We start from the raw sequence: 22,024 nt of genomic DNA, 5'->3' as shown, positions 1-22,024 counted from the left end.
TCAAGGGCAGCAATGTGTTTTCACCCAATATATCACCCACCGGCTCAATAAAATCCCCTCTCATTCGCAACTTACAACCCTAACCGTTGTCCTCTCGCCGCTGTCGCCATCTCTTCGTCTTCAGTTAACTGTAATGGGACTCCTCACAAGATTTGCCACTTAGCAAACTAAACAACCTAGTTACCTGTTCAGGAGTAAGAATACTAACAGGGGCATAAGTTGAATTAGAAACATTAGTTACAGAATTATTGTCATATCCACTCTTTTTTCCTAGACTACTTCTTGGTTTCATCCATGCAGGATAACCAATTAGCTCAAAACATTTATCAGTTGTATGTCCAGCTTTATTACACCAGGTACAATTTAGATTTTGATTGTTAACTTTATTCAAGTTTCTTTTATTATCAAAAACCTGGTTTGTTTTAGAAGTAAAACTAGAAGACTGAAGTTGTCCATTTAAAAAACCACTATTAGAGTTTTTGTGAGACTCTTCCCTAGACAGTATAGCAAAAGCTTCTTTTATAGTAGGAAGTTGTTCTCTTATTAGCAAATTTGTTCTAACTGACTGGTACCCACTATCAAGACCCATAAAAATTGCATTAGTTAAATAAAATGATTAAAATCATCAACTGTTTTGAAGCATTACAAGTACAAACAGGAAGTTGAAGAATTTGATCAAGTTGTTTCCACATCATGTTCAGTTTATGATAGTATTCAGATAAGGGTGAGTTATTTTTAAATACAGAATTATTTCTTTGATACAGATCAAACACAACAGATCCATCTACTTTGTCATATTTTTCTTTTACGTCTTTACATACATTAGAAGCATTTCTAGAATAAACTTGTCCTAAGTAAAGTTCATCAGACATAGAGTTTAATATCCAAGTTAATACAACGTAATTACACATGTCGCATTGCTTAGCAAGAACAAAATTATCACTGGACCTAATACAAGAGCCATCTATAAAACCAGTTTTATTTTTAATTTGAAGAGCAAGACTCATTGCATTGGACCAGATAGTATAATTTTCAGTCCCTTTTAGTTTTATACCAACAACTGTTAGATTCCTAAAATACGCGCGTGGAGATAGAGAGGATCACTTGCATCTAACTTACAAACGAGTGTAGCACTAGTACTAGTATCATCACCCATAATGACACAAAATCACACAAACAAATTATCACAACTAAAACAAATTTAAACACATAAAAAATGCAACACAACATAAACAGGGTATGCTCTCCCTATTAACCACTTGCTGGAGCGTCTAACCAGCCAACAATGCCTAAACAAGACATTCATGTGACAAGAAAAGTAAAAAAGAGGAGGAACAATCTCACCAGAGGGGCACCCAGGTTAGGGTATTCCTTCCAAGATTCAAGTTCTGTAACCTCTCGTTTAGGATTACAGAAACAAGAAAGAAGAAAGAGCAAAACAAGATTCAAGTTTCTTCAGCAATCAACAATTCACCACCACAACAATAACCGATGCCACCAGAAAACGAATTTGAAACTTAGGGATTGATAATCTCACGAAACCCTTCGAATCGTCAGTTGATGAAATCGATATACAGAGCTACCTCGGTTTTGATAGCAAGTCAAATTATGCTCAGAACACCAATATCAAGAAAATACAAACCCCTCTCGATTATCCAAAAGGAAACCCTTACAATATGAAGAGAACAAAAAATTGTGACAAACATAAATTTTTGCCCTTTTCACGCATCCATCGCGACGTGACACAAATTTTCGGGATGAAATTCTTTCAACATGGGAATGATGTGACACTCGTCAATTTCAGGTTAACTCCGTTAATCCGAACTCCGTTAATTCAAACGCAAAATCACACGAACTATGTCATTCCAGGTAACGCATTTCAAATTGCATTTAAATAGAGTTAAATGAAATATGACAATCATTACACAAGTAGTCTTTCGGAGTTTCACCAGAACACACACGAGTCAACTCAAACCGTTGGTGAACAAACAATAAATATTATAAACAAATACTAGATATATTTATGTGTTACGTTTATATGTAATTTGGTGCTTGCATGTATAACCTCATATCATGGATGAAAAAGAATAGTTGTGTTAGAATTATACAAAATAGAAGTTGAGGGTGCAAGTTGTAATATGTAATTAATTAATTAATATATAAAGAAACTTATAGCACAAAACCCTAACCCTTTCCCCTCTCTCCCTCTCCCTTGCGGCGGCAGCCCCACCCCCCTCCACTCTCCTTGATCGGCCGAACATCACACACACACATAAAAGATTCTTTGCAAGTTGTTTGAAGATCTAAGGTTGCTAGCTAGGTAAATTAAACACTATATCTAACCTATTCTATTGATTTTTAGCATGATTAAACATGATGATCATAAACCCTAAATGCTAAATATATTTATTATTGATGAGTTAGGGTTGTATGCATGATTTTTGGTTCATAGATTAGTAGTTTGTTGAGTTTTTGGGGAAACTGATGCTGGACAGAATCATAATTGCATGTTAAAACGACTGTAACTTGATGTTAATTATGTGTTTTGAAGTCATTATTGATTCTATCATGTATTAGGTCGAGTCTAGTTTCTAAATAGTCCGAGTTTGTAATTTTTGGACGTGCGAAAGTTAGTTTTTATTAATTTACAAATCTGTTGCGCAAATCTGATTCGAGAAGCCTTCTTGTAGGCTGTTTTGTAAATAGTATATCTCACAAACGACAATACCAATTGAGTTGATTCCACTTATGGAAGTTAATGATTTGAGTGTGGAAGTTAACCCAATTGGCCTTGAATTAATTGGATTAGCCGCGTAACAGGAATAGTAATTAACGTTTTGTTGCGCATGATAATGGCTGTTGTGTGCTTACCGTGTTGTTTTGATCCTTGTCAGAAAACCGTATGTAATAAAAATATAATAAAACAAATTTTTGGAACCTAACTCACGTGTTCTTCTGTGATAATTTTTTTGGTGATTTTATCTACATGTATGGTTTGTGAAATAGAGTAATCTTGACGTGTTAAACTCCATTGTTTTAAACTTTCTTTAAATTTTGTCATGATAACAGTTGCTTTTAGGTGTCCTGAGTGGCGCAACTATTTGCTTACAGTTTACGCTTCCGCATTTTTACTTAAGACTTGATGTCTTGGTTGTTTTCTAAATTTTAACTATGGTGTTTGATATACCTAATGATTCTGATCCTGTTAGTTCACATCCTCTTACGGTAAAACTCCGTTAGTGGATTTTGAGGGTGTGACAGATTGGTATTAGGGCCATTGGTTATAGCGAACTAGAATTGCATTCATACTAGACTATAACCGCAACGACTCATTAGTTATGATCTTACGCACTGCATATATATATATATATATATTATATTTAGTTATTTATTTTCTTTATCTCTTATCCTCATTCACTCATACGCGCGTAAACCATACACGACTTATCCTGTAGGGATTTCAACGCCATCATCATCATCCGACCCGGTGTCCCACACCCCAGGAAAGGAACCGCAGCTTCCCAACCAATCACCACCTCGAGTAGTCCCAACACTAGCAGCCCCCGCACCGAAGAGGCACCGCCCATCTGGAGACGTGTATGAGGACAACGGTAACTGGGGTTGGTACCAAAGTCTGATCGAGCGGTTTGTTTACCGTGAGCAAGTTCCCCCACTGCCTCTCCCGGGCTGTCCTATGTCCTTCAACACACTACCACCCCTAAACCTACCGATGGAACGCGCTTTCGCAGCTCTCGCCTCCTGTTTGATCGTGAAGTTGACATTATGCACTCAACGAGAGCGAATGTTACTGGATTGATAGGGGATGGAGCAGAGGCTAGGAAGAGAATTTCCTACCTAACTGAAGCCATGAAGGAAGTTCAGGATGCTCATGTTCAGCTAATGAAGCTAGTGATCAAGATGAAGCTAGAGGCACAAATTGCTCCGAACACAGAAGAACCGGAGGAGGATCCCGAAGAAGATCCTGAGGAATACCCAGAGGAAGAGCCGACTTAGGAGGATGCACACTCGGGCGTGCCCTCAAACGACGACAACCCAACTCGTTTAAGGGCACTGAAGGAGCCATGGGGTTCCTGCGTTGGGCAGAGAAGGCGGAGTCAAACTTTGAGATGTGCAACTGTCCACCAGCTAGCAGGGTCAAGTTTGCTGCTGGAACACTGCAAGATTCAGCCCTCACCTGGTAATATTCCAATGTGCAGATGCTCGAACTGGAATTGGCGAATGCCATGAACTGGGAAGAATTCAAAAACATGATGAAGGAGGAATATTGTCCTAGAGAGGAGATCTCGAATCTAGAGTCAGAATTTTGGGCTTTGAAGATGGTCGGATCTGAAATCGAAGCCTACACCACCCGTTCTCACGAACTGGCGGTGATGTGCCCGCGATGGTAGATCCGCCAAGTAAGAGGATTGAGATGTATATCGATGGTTTGGTGCCCCAGATTCAGGGCATGGTGACGTCTTCCAAACCGACCACTATTCAGCAAGCGATCCGAATAGCCCACAAGCTGACGGATCAAGAAGTGGCACAAGGTGCGTTACCACCTAGGGGTTCCACCTCAAGTGTCTGCGATGCGGTAAGTTGGGTCATCAGGCCAATGACTGTAGAGGCGACCTCACTGTAGAGGCGACCTCGCGGGTAAGGGCGCCCCTAAACAGCCTGCAACAACGAAAGGGTGCTTTGATTATGGTCAGGAGGGTCATTTCAGGTTGGACTGTCCTAAACTGAAACAAAATGAGGGCAACGGAGGCAATAGCAGCAACGGAGGCGGTAGTAAGGGTAGAGCCTTTATCATTGGATCGGGCCAGGCCCGCAGCAATCCGAACGTGGTTATCGGTAAGTTTCCTGTAAACGACTGTTTTGCTTTTATTTTGTTTGACACTGGAGCTGATAGGAGTTTTGTGTCGAAAGCCTTTAGTAAACTGTTAGACTTAACTCCGGCACCGTTAGATGCTAAGTTTCCTGTTGAATTAGCTGACGGTAAGTCTATAGAAATAGCACATGTACTAGCGGGATGTAAGTTGAAACTGTCGGGCCGTACCTTCGATATCGACCTCATACCCTTTACGCTTGGTAGTTTCGACGTTGTTGTCGACATGGACTGACTATCCGAGAATAGAGCTGAGATTATATGCCATGAGAAGATTGCTCATATCACTACTCCTTCCGGCGAAATCATCTCAATACAGGGCGAGAAGAGCGACATGACTACTAGCATCATCACACTCATGAAGGCGCATAAATATTTACGAAAGGGTCATCTGGCGATTTTAGCTCATGTTATTGAGAAACACGCGGAGGAGAAGCAGACCGAAGACATACCTATTGTGCGAGATTTTCCGGAAGTCTTCCCGGAAGATTTGCCAGGACTCCCACCCATTCGACTGGTCGAGTTCCAAATTGACTTAGCCCCCGGTGCGACACCTATAGCACGAGCCCCGTATCGACTCGCACCGGCAGAGCTTCAGGAGTTGTCCACTCAATTACAGGACTTGTTGGATAAAGGTTTCATCTGACCCAGCTCATCACCATGGGGAGCCCCTGTCATATTTGTCCGAAAGAAGGACAGGACTTTTCGTATGTGCATCGACTACCGTGAGCTGAACAGGGTGACGGTCAAGAACTGTTATCCCCTACCCTGAATAGATGATCTTTTCGACCAGCTTCAAGGATCGAGTTACTACTCGAATATCGATATGAGATCTGGTTACCATCAATTAAAAGTGCGCAAAGAAGACATTTTGAAGACGGTATTCAGAACTCGGTACGCGCACTATGAGTTTTCGATTATGCCTTTTGGCAAAACCAATGCACCAGCCGTATTCATGGACCTCATGAATAGAGTATGCAAGGCGTATCTCGACAAGTTTGTTATTGTTTTTATTGACGATATCCTCGTCTACTCCCAGAACAAGACCGGGATGCGATACAATCTGGGTGATCGTTGTGACATTCGTCGAATTCGGATTTCGATTTTCTTTCACGCTTTATTTTAGTAAGTTATACTTCAAACCCGTCATGTAGGCGTGTACAAATCGTTGTTCATTTAACATAAAAATTAGTTTATAAGTTGTAAGGCGTGTACACATCTATTATTTAAAGATTTCAAAATAAATATGTCTCTTAAACCACACAATGGAACGAACCATGTGGACCATACGGCGATCGAAATAATTATGGGTGCACACTTAATTATCGGAATCCCCGTATGGAAGCCATGGTAAGTACGGTTGTGTGCGATAACTCAGACCTAAGGATGATGGCAGAAAAAAACGATGGAAATGCGAATCGTGATAAAGGCATGGTGGATACGCCGCTGGTACTTCCTATATATAAGTGTCTTTATTATATTCTCATTTGTATTTTTTTTTTCGAGTAAAGATAGGATTTAACGTTATTCGTTTGCTTAAAATTTGTTCATGCAATTAACTTACTAAAGACAACATTCGTTAATAATTACTTTTCTTTAAGTTTATTTTAATTTCGGGACGAAATTTTCAAAAAGTTGGGGATACTATGACATTCGTCAAATTCGGATTTCGATTTTCTTTCACGCTTTATTTTAATAAGTTATACTTCAAACCCGTCATGTAGGCATGTACAAATCGTTGTTCATTTAACATAAAAATTATTTTATAAGTTGTAAGGGGTAATCTTTGCCATTTTTGAACCTATATTAACTTTTATTAAGTTTTATACCCTTTTTTGTAAAACAATTAGAACTTGAGGGGCTAAAATGTAACATTTATATACCATATATGTATTAAAAACCCTAACCCAATTTTTATTATAACCACCAGCCGCCACCCCCCCCCCCCAACAGATTTCCGGCGAAGCCGATTTCCGGCGAAGAAGCTGTCGGCCACCACCTCCCCACCGCACCACCACCTCACTCTCCCCTGTTCACCGCAGCCACCACCCTCCCCTTTCTCCCTTCGTTTTCCGCTGAGCCTCCCCTCCTTCGCTTTTCCGGCGACCGGAAAACCGGCCACCGTGGTCACTCCGTCCCACAACTCTCTCTCTCAGTCGCTCCCTCTCTCTTTCTCTACCTCTCTGTCTCTCTTGGCTTTCTCTCTCTCTTTCTCTTGGCTTTCTCTCTTTCTCTCTATCTCTCTCGGCACACTCTATCTCCCTCTCTCTCTCCGTGTTATCTCTCTCTCGCAGCTCTCTCTCTCTCTCAGCCTTCGTTTTCTGGCGGCTGTTGTTGCTTCGTCTCCAGCAGGTTCGGTTCGTTTGCTTCCCGATATAGATCCACAACCCGGGAACAGTTAATAGGTAAATTAATCTGGGGTTTTGGTATTATTAGATTTCATATATTGATTTCCAGATTTAAATTGTTAATAAGTGGTTTGTATATCGGTTATAGTCTTTGAAACGAGTTGGTTTGAGTATGGAGTTATTTTTTATTTGGGGAAAAGATGAACACACGGGAAATGGAGATGTTATTTTCTTATGAGTTTAAATTAACAATTGATATTTTGTTTCGGTTGGTTTGTACGTTAGTTAATAAACTAGAGGTCTCGGGTTCGGGTCTCATCCTAGACCGGTTTTGGTATTATTTTTATACTTAACGAATAATGGTTACTATTAGTACTAATATAACTACATAAGAATTATTATTAGTATTATTATGGTTAACTTACTATTATATGTATTCATGATTAACATTGTTATTATTATCATTATTTTTATAAATATTAAAGTTATTATTATTAATAAAGATCATATTATTATTATTTAGTAAAATCATATTTTCATCATTTATTATTAACAATAATATTATTATATCTATTTTATGAATTCTTTAGAAATCAAACCGACATCGAGTATAGTATCATTATTTACTATTAATATTGTTTATTATTAATATCATTATTTTTTTATCGACAACATTATAATTGATACTAAGATTTTTATTCTATAACTATTATTATTAGTATTATACTATATTAGTATTATTAATAATAATTATTGTTATTATTATTATCATCTTTATCTTATATCGATATATATATATGTGTGTGTATATATATAACCTATCTTTTTAGAATTATTATTATCATTACTATCTGTTATCATTAATAATATCATTAAAAGCTTTATTATCTTTTAAAAAACCGAACCCTTGATTTAAAACCCGTCTTGTCTCTTTTAATATTGGTTTAGATATTTAAAAGCACAATAAGATGATATTATTTTATTTTAATTATCAATTAAGTACGAGTCCTTAATCGTTAACAAACTAACCGGTAACCCGATTAACAACCGAACCGTCTCATTCAATGTTTCCAATTTAGTTTCATTATGATTTCAAGTTCATTAATATATATTACATTATTTATTTTAGCTAAGGTGTTTATCGTTTCAAGTCGGATCTGTTCGTTTACCGTTCGAGCTTCATTTATTTATCTATTTATTTATCGGTTCATCAATCGAGGTGAGTACTTTCATACCCCTTTTTCCATCTTTCGTTTTGGGGTGACATTTCATACTTATCAAACTAAATGCTTTAATTACTTGCATCTTAAACCCACAAACATGATTGTATACATTAATTGAATAATTGCTCGATTTGGTGTTGTATGCTTATTTGACTATGTGTTTACAGCTTTTGGATGGTGAAACTATAAATCCTATACCATTTGGCAATGGCAAGGTGTCGTTAACGTATGCTATTAACGATAACTATAAATCCTAGACTACTCGGCATCCCCTTGTAGCTAGGTGGTGCTAATGTAAGCTTATTAGCAACTGTCATAAAATCCTAGACTAATTGCCAATAGCTAGGTGTCGCTAACTTGTTTAGCGATAACTATTTATTCCAGTTTATAGCTCTTATTTATTGTTTTGTATACAAGTTTTGTGGATTTTCATACTATACACTTATATGCTCAAACTTATGAATTGCTCACCAACCTTTGTGTTGACAAACTTTATTTTATGAAATGTTACAGGTTTGACTTTGTTGACTCGAGTGCTTGACGGAAAACGTTACCAAGACCTTTAGGATATTAGCAAAACGAACAATATAATTATTACTTGTATTCAGTTTGTTTGTGTAGACGAGAAGTGTTGTTTACCGATTTGTTGAAATAAAATGAGTTAAATGAATATTGTCACTTTAAATAGTGTCTTGTGTATTTGTCCAATCACGTTGCACCCTGGCATGTTCCGCCTTTGGTCGGGGTGTGACATATTGGTATCAGAGCCACAAGACTATAAGATAGATGGTTAGACGTAACGACCCAGTTTAGTTTTAGAGTTCTTATACGTGTTGCCTATACGTGTTTACCCTACTTGATTGTTCAATACACTTGTTTATTATATACTTATTTATTTTATCAATCATAAATATACACATACACGCACTTTCATAGTACTCCAAGGTATCCTTACCTTAAAACGCAAAAAAACATTAGATTTTTATTGTGTTTTATGGATCACGAGCTTAACTTGGATCCCGTTGTTTCAAATCTCCTTAAAGATTGTCTCATATGAGATGACCACTTTAAGTAGTCGAATGCGAGCGTTCCGTTCTCCATCCTAATTTTTGGTGTTAAAACAATAGGACTACGGTGATTTCGTGGACTAGTGTTTTGGCAGGACGTTGTATCTCGATTTATTGTGTTATCATTGTTATTTGGGTCTAAAACATGAAAAAGTTGCGGTGATTTTGTGCACATGTTTAGACCCCAACGTGGTAGTTTTGTAAAAATGTTTTAGTGTCGGAATATCAAGTCATGGTGGTTCATGCGCGATTTTTCCACCTTTAAATCTTAAAACATTATTATTACGTTTCAAAAATCTAAACCATTTTTCACTTTATATTATTATAAATCCTTATCATAAGTTTTCATTTATAAAGGTAATTTTACATTGTTAATAATTCTTTTATATTTCGATTTTATATGGTAGAGTTTTACACCAATTTTCTCATTTTGATTTCACAAGAATTTTTTTTTATTGCAATTTCGTTCATTAATAATCTCTTCGTTATAAAAAGGAAAATAAATAAATGAATTTATGTATATATATATAGTTTGATCTATTCATAATGATTTTTAATATGTCATATATTTTCATTAAAACGATTTACAAAAAAAAAATATTGTGTAAATTTCATTATATTAAGAAAGTTTTATGATAAATTTCATCTCAACTTTTCAAGTAAATCGTCTATTATATAAACTTTAATTTTTCTTTAAAGTCCTTGTACAAAATTAGTATAAAATTTCACTTTTATAACTATTTCGTTTATTTTGAACGATCCTTCCACAATATTAATTATTTAAACTTTTCACGACGTTTTAATTATATTACATAATATCAATGGTAAAATTCTCATTACCTAAAAATCTATTTTACAACAACTTTTATTATGCATTTTGCTTCATTAAAAATTTTCACCAATAAAACTTGCATCGTATGATACAACTTGTTTTAAATTTCTTATGATAGTTTCGATTTAATTTTTCAAGAAATTTCGCAAACATATATTTTGTAACTTTCTTGAAATCCTCACGCAAAACTTCATAGAAATTTTACTTAAAACACAAAAATCGTTTACTTGTGATTTTCTCAATTTACAATGCCGGTCATTCTAACTTACTATAATATTTTCGTCACAAGACATTAGATAACGAAATTGGTAAAAAAAACAAAAAAAATCATTTCACAACTTTATATTCCCAAAACGACACTCATCATTCAATGTTTGATATCTCGTAAAACAAATTTTGACATTCAATTTACGTATTTTAAATTTCCTCATAAGCAAAAAAAAAAGAATAAAAAAAATAAAAATTTATTGTAAACTTTATAGAAATTGTGTGATTCACACGCTCGGATCTCAGAAAATTTTATTTATATAATACATATATATATATATATATATATATATATATATACATATACATATATATATATATATATATGTATTAACTTGAAATTTCAATCATCAAATATTAATGGACATTTCAAACATTATTTATAAATTATGATATTTTCAATTTAATAGCTACAATTAGTCAAAATCTCTCTAAACGCAGCCACAAGTTCCCAAACACCCGTATTCCCTCTCAAACTACCACTTTAAATCAAGCCACCCTTCCATTTCAAAAGTTTTTCGAGCACTCAAATCTTTCCTCAATATGAACGAAACCTAAACATCCAAATGTATACCCTCACCTACCCAAACCCCATGCAAGCCTATGATATAAAAAAATCAACCCAACAAAAAGATCCATACTATGTCAAGTCGCAAACCATATCGCCACACCGTTCCCATCCAACCATAGAGTTTGATATCAAAATAGAAATCCAAACACTCCTTACAAAATACATGTATAAACCAAATCTCAACCCAAACTAGCCAAGATCAAAATTTCCAACCCATCAACTTAACTGTTAGTGCACGGTTTTGTGTCTAGAGTCTTTGTATTTATCGTTAATGTATATTTGATGATTTATGTAATATTTAATGTTTATTTTGAACTAGTTGTTAAGGTTAAGTCTGGTTCGCTAGGATTGTTAGCGAACTAAGTCTAGTTCGTTAAGGTTAAGTCTAGTTCGCTAGAGATGTTAGCGAACTAAGACATTATTATGTATTCCCTCCTGATTCGTTAGGGGATGTTAACGAATCAGGAGGCGGTTCGTTATGATAAATTATATAACGAATGGGAAGCTGGTTCGCTAGGGGATGTTAGCGAACCAGGTCGCCTTCTATATATAGTGAACAACTGTTCACTTGTAAAGGGTGAAGTGTTTCAGAGAAATAAGTTAATAGAGAAAATTTATTGAGTAACAATAGAGGCATGTATGGTGCGATTCGGTGAGATTTTGGGTTAAAACCAAACCAATAACCAAAGCTTTGGTTTTTCAGGATTTTGAAACCGTTTGTTTTCGGTTTTAATCGGTTGCGGTTTTTCGGTTTTGGTTTTGGTTTTGGTTTGGTTTCGGTTTTTCCTGTTTTTGTCATTTGAGCTTGAAAATATTATGCTGAAATTAACGAATCTAGGTATATATTTTGTAATTATAAACTAAGTGACTATTATACATTTGGCCAAAAATATTTGAGTTACATATTTATTAAATTCTTTTAAATTACTTAAAATAATAATAAAAAATAAAAATCTAGAAATTTGGTTCGGTTTATTACATACAAAACCAAAACCGAACCATAAGTTCGGTTTTTACAAAAACATAAAAACAAACCATTGGCTCTTGTTTCGGTTTGGTTTTCTCGATTTGGATTTTTTGTTTTTTTGCACGCCCTTACCTAACATATGTAATAAGTTAGGTTAATTCTAAATTAAATACTAAATATATAAACAAAAGTTAATAGATATTTTTGTTATTTAGTTTTGAAATTTTAGAATGAGTTAAATGCAAATATGGGACATGCGGTCAACATTTTTTTGCAATCGGGCCAGCCATTAATTAACAGTTGTAACGTTTGTTAATTTCAAGGGCAGCAATGTGTTTTCACCCAATATATCACCCACCGGCTCAATAAAATCCCCTCTCATTCGCAACTTACAACCCTAACCGTTGTCCTCTCGCCGCTGTCGCCATCTCTTCGTCTTCAGTTAACTGTAATGGGACTCCTCACAAGATTTGCCACTTAGCAAACTAAACAACCTAGTTACCTGTTCAGGAGTAAGAATACTAACAGGGGCATAAGTTGAATTAGAAACATTAGTTACAGAATTATTGTCATATCCACTCTTTTTTCCTAGACTACTTCTTGGTTTCATCCATGCAGGATAACCAATTAGCTCAAAACATTTATCAGTTGTATGTCCAGCTTTATTACACCAGGTACAATTTAGATTTTGATTGTTAACTTTATTCAAGTTTCTTTTATTATCAAAAACCTGGTTTGTTTTAGAAGTAAAACTAGAAGACTGAAGTTGTCCATTTAAAAAACCACTATTAGAGTTTTTGTGAGACTCTTCCCTAGACAGTATAGCAAAAGCTTCTTTTATAGTAGGAAGTTGTTCTCTTATTAGCAAATTTGTTCTAACTGACTGGTACCCACTATCAAGACCCATAAAAATTGCATTAGTTAAATAAAATGATTAAAATCATCAACTGTTTTGAAGCATTACAAGTACAAACAGGAAGTTGAAGAATTTGATCAAGTTGTTTCCACATCATGTTCAGTTTATGATAGTATTCAGATAAGGGTGAGTTATTTTTAAATACAGAATTAATTCTTTGATACAGATCAAACACAATAGATCCATCTACTTTGTCATATTTTTCTTTTACGTCTTTACATACATTAGAAGCATTTCTAGAATAAACTTGTCCTAAGTAAAGTTCATTAGACATAGAGTTTAATATCCAAGTTAATACAACGTAATTACACATGTCGCATTGCTTAGCAAGAACAAAATTATCACTGGACCTAATACAAGAGCCATCTATAAAACCAGTTTTATTTTTAATTTGAAGAGCAAGACTCATTGCATTGGACCAGATAGTATAATTTTCAGTCCCTTTTAGTTTTATACCAACAACTGTTAGATTCCTAAAATACGCGCGTGGAGATAGAGAGGATCACTTGCATCTAACTTACAAACGAGTGTAGCACTAGTACTAGTATCATCACCCATAATGACACAAAATCACACAAACAAATTATCACAACTAAAACAAATTTAAACACATAAAAAATGCAACACAACATAAACAGGGTATGCTCTCCCTATTAACCACTTGCTGGAGCGTCTAACCAGCCAACAATGCCTAAACAAGACATTCATGTGACAAGAAAAGTAAAAAAGAGGAGGAACAATCTCACCAGAGGGGCACCCAGGTTAGGGTATTCCTTCCAAGATTCAAGTTCTGTAACCTCTCGTTTAGGATTACAGAAACAAGAAAGAAGAAAGAGCAAAACAAGATTCAAGTTTCTTCAGCAATCAACAATTCACCACCACAACAATAACCGATGCCACCAGAAAACGAATTTGAAACTTAGGGATTGATAATCTCACGAAACCCTTCGAATCGTCAGTTGATGAAATCGATATACAGAGCTACCTCGGTTTTGATAGCAAGTCAAATTATGCTCAGAACACCAATATCAAGAAAATACAAACCCCTCTCGATTATCCAAAAGGAAACCCTTACAATATGAAGAGAACAAAAAATTGTGACAAACATAAATTTTTGCCCTTTTCACGCATCCATCGCGACGTGACACAAATTTTCGGGATGAAATTCTTTCAACATGGGAATGATGTGACACTCGTCAATTTCAGGTTAACTCCGTTAATCCGAACTCCGTTAATTCAAACGCAAAATCACACGAACTATGTCATTCCAGGTAACGCATTTCAAATTGCATTTAAATAGAGTTAAATGAAATATGACAATCATTACACAAGTAGTCTTTCGGAGTTTCACCAGAACACACACGAGTCAACTCAAACCGTTGGTGAACAAACAATAAATATTATAAACAAATACTAGATATATTTATGTGTTACGTTTATATGTAATTTGGTGCTTGCATGTATAACCTCATATCATGGATGAAAAAGAATAGTTGTGTTAGAATTATACAAAATAGAAGTTGAGGGTGCAAGTTGTAATATGTAATTAATTAATTAATATATAAAGAAACTTATAGCACAAAACCCTAACCCTTTCCCCTCTCTCCCTCTCCCTTGCGGCGGCAGCCCCACCCCCCTCCACTCTCCTTGATCGGCCGAACATCACACACACACATAAAAGATTCTTTGCAAGTTGTTTGAAGATCTAAGGTTGCTAGCTAGGTAAATTAAACACTATATCTAACCTATTCTATTGATTTTTAGCATGATTAAACATGATGATCATAAACCCTAAATGCTAAATATATTTATTATTGATGAGTTAGGGTTGTATGCATGATTTTTGGTTCATAGATTAGTAGTTTGTTGAGTTTTTGGGGAAACTGATGCTGGACAGAATCATAATTGCATGTTAAAACGACTGTAACTTGATGTTAATTATGTGTTTTGAAGTCATTATTGATTCTATCATGTATTAGGTCGAGTCTAGTTTCTAAATAGTCCGAGTTTGTAATTTTTGGACGTGCGAAAGTTAGTTTTTATTAATTTACAAATCTGTTGCGCAAATCTGATTCGAGAAGCCTTCTTGTAGGCTGTTTTGTAAATAGTATATCTCACAAACGACAATACCAATTGAGTTGATTCCACTTATGGAAGTTAATGATTTGAGTGTGGAAGTTAACCCAATTGGCCTTGAATTAATTGGATTAGCCGCGTAACAGGAATAGTAATTAACGTTTTGTTGCGCATGATAATGGCTGTTGTGTGCTTACCGTGTTGTTTTGATCCTTGTCAGAAAACCGTATGTAATAAAAATATAATAAAACAAATTTTTGGAACCTAACTCACGTGTTCTTCTGTGATAATTTTTTTGGTGATTTTATCTACATGTATGGTTTGTGAAATAGAGTAATCTTGACGTGTTAAACTCCATTGTTTTAAACTTTCTTTAAATTTTGTCATGATAACAGTTGCTTTTAGGTGTCCTGAGTGGCGCAACTATTTGCTTACAGTTTACGCTTCCGCATTTTTACTTAAGACTTGATGTCTTGGTTGTTTTCTAAATTTTAACTATGGTGTTTGATATACCTAATGATTCTGATCCTGTTAGTTCACATCCTCTTACGGTAAAACTCCGTTAGTGGATTTTGAGGGTGTGACAGATTGGTATTAGGGCCATTGGTTATAGCGAACTAGAATTGCATTCATACTAGACTATAACCGCAACGACTCATTAGTTATGATCTTACGCACTGCATATATATATATATATATATATTATATTTAGTTATTTATTTTCTTTATCTCTTATCCTCATTCACTCATACGCGCGTAAACCATACACGACTTATCCTGTAGGGATTTCAACGCCATCATCATCATCCGACCCGGTGTCCCACACCCCAGGAAAGGAACCGCAGCTTCCCAACCAATCACCACCTCGAGTAGTCCCAACACTAGCAGCCCACGCACCGAAGAGGCACCGCCCATCTGGAGACGTGTATGAGGACAACGGTAACTGGGGTTGGTACCAAAGTCTGATCGAGCGGTTTGTTTACCGTGAGCAAGTTCCCCCACTGCCTCTCCCGGGCTGTCCTATGTCCTTCAACACACTACCACCCCTAAACCTACCGATGGAACGCGCTTTCGCAGCTCTCGCCTCCTGTTTGATCGTGAAGTTGACATTATGCACTCAACGAGAGCGAATGTTACTGGATTGATAGGGGATGGAGCAGAGGCTAGGAAGAGAATTTCCTACCTAACTGAAGCCATGAAGGAAGTTCAGGATGCTCATGTTCAGCTAATGAAGCTAGTGATCAAGATGCAATCAGAGATGTTAGACTTGCAGGAAGAAGTTAGAGATGCAAGAGGTTATGCGACGGTAGCTCAAGCTCGTTGAGCGAAACTAGAGGCACAAATTGCTCCAAACACAGAAGAACCGGAGGAGGATCCCGAAGAAGATCCTGAGGAATACCCAGAGGAAGAGCCGACTTAGGAGGATGCACACTCGGGCGTGCCCTCAAACGACGACAACCCAACTCGTTTAAGGGCACTGAAGGAGCCATGGGGTTCCTGCGTTGGGCAGAGAAGGCGGAGTCAAACTTTGAGATGTGCAACTGTCCACCAGCTAGCAGGGTCAAGTTTGCTGCTGGAACACTGCAAGATTCAGCCCTCACCTGGTAATATTCCAATGTGCAGATGCTCGAACTGGAATTGGCGAATGCCATGAACTGGGAAGAATTCAAAAACATGATGAAGGAGGAATATTGTCCTAGAGAGGAGATCTCGAATCTAGAGTCAGAATTTTGGGCTTTGAAGATGGTCGGATCTGAAATCGAAGCCTACACCACCCGTTCTCACGAACTGGCGGTGATGTGCCCGCGATGGTAGATCCGCCAAGTAAGAGGATTGAGATGTATATCGATGGTTTGGTGCCCCAGATTCAGGGCATGGTGACGTCTTCCAAACCGACCACTATTCAGCAAGCGATCCGAATAGCCCACAAGCTGACGGATCAAGAAGTGGCACAAGGTGCGTTACCACCTAGGGGTTCCACCTCAAGTGTCTGCGATGCGGTAAGTTGGGTCATCAGGCCAATGACTGTAGAGGCGACCTCACTGTAGAGGCGACCTCGCGGGTAAGGGCGCCCCTAAACAGCCTGCAACAACGAAAGGGTGCTTTGATTATGGTCAGGAGGGTCATTTCAGGTTGGACTGTCCTAAACTGAAACAAAATGAGGGCAACGGAGGCAATAGCAGCAACGGAGGCGGTAGTAAGGGTAGAGCCTTTATCATTGGATCGGGCCAGGCCCGCAGCAATCCGAACGTGGTTATCGGTAAGTTTCCTGTAAACGACTGTTTTGCTTTTATTTTGTTTGACACTGGAGCTGATAGGAGTTTTGTGTCGAAAGCCTTTAGTAAACTGTTAGACTTAACTCCGGCACCGTTAGATGCTAAGTTTCCTGTTGAATTAGCTGACGGTAAGTCTATAGAAATAGCACATGTACTAGCGGGATGTAAGTTGAAACTGTCGGGCCGTACCTTCGATATCGACCTCATACCCTTTACGCTTGGTAGTTTCGACGTTGTTGTCGACATGGACTGACTATCCGAGAATAGAGCTGAGATTATATGCCATGAGAAGATTGCTCATATCACTACTCCTTCCGGCGAAATCATCTCAATACAGGGCGAGAAGAGCGACATGACTACTAGCATCATCACACTCATGAAGGCGCATAAATATTTACGAAAGGGTCATCTGGCGATTTTAGCTCATGTTATTGAGAAACACGCGGAGGAGAAGCAGACCGAAGACATACCTATTGTGCGAGATTTTCCGGAAGTCTTCCCGGAAGATTTGCCAGGACTCCCACCCATTCGACTGGTCGAGTTCCAAATTGACTTAGCCCCCGGTGCGACACCTATAGCACGAGCCCCGTATCGACTCGCACCGGCAGAGCTTCAGGAGTTGTCCACTCAATTACAGGACTTGTTGGATAAAGGTTTCATCTGACCCAGCTCATCACCATGGGGAGCCCCTGTCATATTTGTCCGAAAGAAGGACAGGACTTTTCGTATGTGCATCGACTACCGTGAGCTGAACAGGGTGACGGTCAAGAACTGTTATCCCCTACCCTGAATAGATGATCTTTTCGACCAGCTTCAAGGATCGAGTTACTACTCGAATATCGATATGAGATCTGGTTACCATCAATTAAAAGTGCGCAAAGAAGACATTTTGAAGACGGTATTCAGAACTCGGTACGCGCACTATGAGTTTTCGATTATGCCTTTTGGCAAAACCAATGCACCAGCCGTATTCATGGACCTCATGAATAGAGTATGCAAGGCGTATCTCGACAAGTTTGTTATTGTTTTTATTGACGATATCCTCGTCTACTCCCAGAACAAGACCGGGATGCGATACAATCTGGGTGATCGTTGTGACATTCGTCGAATTCGGATTTCGATTTTCTTTCACGCTTTATTTTAGTAAGTTATACTTCAAACCCGTCATGTAGGCGTGTACAAATCGTTGTTCATTTAACATAAAAATTAGTTTATAAGTTGTAAGGCGTGTACACATCTATTATTTAAAGATTTCAAAATAAATATGTCTCTTAAACCACACAATGGAACGAACCATGTGGACCATACGGCGATCGAAATAATTATGGGTGCACACTTAATTATCGGAATCCCCGTATGGAAGCCATGGTAAGTACGGTTGTGTGCGATAACTCAGACCTAAGGATGATGGCAGAAAAAAACGATGGAAATGCGAATCGTGATAAAGGCATGGTGGATACGCCGCTGGTACTTCCTATATATAAGTGTCTTTATTATATTCTCATTTGTATTTTTTTTTTCGAGTAAAGATAGGATTTAACGTTATTCGTTTGCTTAAAATTTGTTCATGCAATTAACTTACTAAAGACAACATTCGTTAATAATTACTTTTCTTTAAGTTTATTTTAATTTCGGGACGAAATTTTCAAAAAGTTGGGGATACTATGACATTCGTCAAATTCGGATTTCGATTTTCTTTCACGCTTTATTTTAATAAGTTATACTTCAAACCCGTCATGTAGGCATGTACAAATCGTTGTTCATTTAACATAAAAATTATTTTATAAGTTGTAAGGGGTAATCTTTGCCATTTTTGAACCTATATTAACTTTTATTAAGTTTTATACCCTTTTTTGTAAAACAATTAGAACTTGAGGGGCTAAAATGTAACATTTATATACCATATATGTATTAAAAACCCTAACCCAATTTTTATTATAACCACCAGCCGCCACCCCCCCCCCAACAGATTTCCGGCGAAGCCGATTTCCGGCGAAGAAGCTGTCGGCCACCACCTCCCCACCGCACCACCACCTCACTCTCCCCTGTTCACCGCAGCCACCACCCTCCCCTTTCTCCCTTCGTTTTCCGCCGAGCCTCCCCTCCTTCGCTTTTCCGGCGACCGGAAAACCGGCCACCGTGGTCACTCCGTCCCACAACTCTCTCTCTCAGTCGCTCCCTCTCTCTTTCTCTACCTCTCTGTCTCTCTTGGCTTTCTCTCTCTCTTTCTCTTGGCTTTCTCTCTTTCTCTCTATCTCTCTCGGCACACTCTATCTCCCTCTCTCTCTCCGTGTTATCTCTCTCTCGCAGCTCTCTCTCTCTCTCAGCCTTCGTTTTCTGGCGGCTGTTGTTGCTTCGTCTCCAGCAGGTTCGGTTCGTTTGCTTCCCGATATAGATCCACAACCCGGGAACAGTTAATAGGTAAATTAATCTGGGGTTTTGGTATTATTAGATTTCATATATTGATTTCCAGATTTAAATTGTTAATAAGTGGTTTGTATATCGGTTATAGTCTTTGAAACGAGTTGGTTTGAGTATGGAGTTATTTTTTATTTGGGGAAAAGATGAACACACGGGAAATGGAGATGTTATTTTCTTATGAGTTTAAATTAACAATTGATATTTTGTTTCGGTTGGTTTGTACGTTAGTTAATAAACTAGAGGTCTCGGGTTCGGGTCTCATCCTAGACCGGTTTTGGTATTATTTTTATACTTAACGAATAATGGTTACTATTAGTACTAATATAACTACATAAGAATTATTATTAGTATTATTATGGTTAACTTACTATTATATGTATTCATGATTAACATTGTTATTATTATCATTATTTTTATAAATATTAAAGTTATTATTATTAATAAAGATCATATTATTATTATTTAGTAAAATCATATTTTCATCATTTATTATTAACAATAATATTATTATATCTATTTTATGAATTCTTTAGAAATCAAACCGACATCGAGTATAGTATCATTATTTACTATTAATATTGTTTATTATTAATATCATTATTTTTTTATCGACAACATTATAATTGATACTAAGATTTTTATTCTATAACTATTATTATTAGTATTATACTATATTAGTATTATTAATAATAATTATTGTTATTATTATTATCATCTTTATCTTATATCGATATATATATATGTGTGTGTATATATATAACCTATCTTTTTAGAATTATTATTATCATTACTATCTGTTATCATTAATAATATCATTAAAAGCTTTATTATCTTTTAAAAAACCGAACCCTTGATTTAAAACCCGTCTTGTCTCTTTTAATATTGGTTTAGATATTTAAAAGCACAATAAGATAATATTATTTTATTTTAATTATCAATTAAGTACGAGTCCTTAATCGTTAACAAACTAACCGGTAACCCGATTAACAACCGAACCGTCTCATTCAATGTTTCCAATTTAGTTTCATTATGATTTCAAGTTCATTAATATATATTACATTATTTATTTTAGCTAAGGTGTTTATCGTTTCAAGTCGGATCTGTTCGTTTACCGTTCGAGCTTCATTTATTTATCTATTTATTTATCGGTTCATCAATCGAGGTGAGTACTTTCATACCCCTTTTTCCATCTTTCGTTTTGGGGTGACATTTCATACTTATCAAACTAAATGCTTTAATTACTTGCATCTTAAACCCACAAACATGATTGTATACATTAATTGAATAATTGCTCGATTTGGTGTTGTATGCTTATTTGACTATGTGTTTACAGCTTTTGGATGGTGAAACTATAAATCCTATACCATTTGGCAATGGCAAGGTGTCGTTAACGTATGCTATTAACGATAACTATAAATCCTAGACTACTCGGCATCCCCTTGTAGCTAGGTGGTGCTAATGTAAGCTTATTAGCAACTGTCATAAAATCCTAGACTAATTGCCAATAGCTAGGTGTCGCTAACTTGTTTAGCGATAACTATTTATTCCAGTTTATAGCTCTTATTTATTGTTTTGTATACAAGTTTTGTGGATTTTCATACTATACACTTATATGCTCAAACTTATGAATTGCTCACCAACCTTTGTGTTGACAAACTTTATTTTATGAAATGTTACAGGTTTGACTTTGTTGACTCGAGTGCTTGACGGAAAACGTTACCAAGACCTTTAGGATATTAGCAAAACGAACAATATAATTATTACTTGTATTCAGTTTGTTTGTGTAGACGAGAAGTGTTGTTTACCGATTTGTTGAAATAAAATGAGTTAAATGAATATTGTCACTTTAAATAGTGTCTTGTGTATTTGTCCAATCACGTTGCACCCCGGCATGTTCCGCCTTTGGTCGGGGTGTGACATATTGGTATCAGAGCCACAAGACTATAAGATAGATGGTTAGACGTAACGACCCAGTTTAGTTTTAGAGTTCTTATACGTGTTGCCTATACGTGTTTACCCTACTTGATTGTTCAATACACTTGTTTATTATATACTTATTTATTTTATCAATCATAAATATACACATACACGCACTTTCATAGTACTCCAAGGTATCCTTACCTTAAAACGCAAAAAAACATTAGATTTTTATTGTGTTTTATGGATCACGAG

The sequence above is a fragment of the Bidens hawaiensis genome, unplaced genomic scaffold (assembly GCF_021521415.1).
Source record: "Bidens hawaiensis isolate Kalapana, Puna unplaced genomic scaffold, B.hawaiensis_p1.1 tig00001087_1, whole genome shotgun sequence".
In the NCBI taxonomy this organism is placed as follows: Eukaryota; Viridiplantae; Streptophyta; class Magnoliopsida; order Asterales; family Asteraceae; genus Bidens; species Bidens hawaiensis.
The sequence above is the reverse complement of the archived record's forward strand: the minus strand, read 5'-3'. Positions refer to the sequence as shown.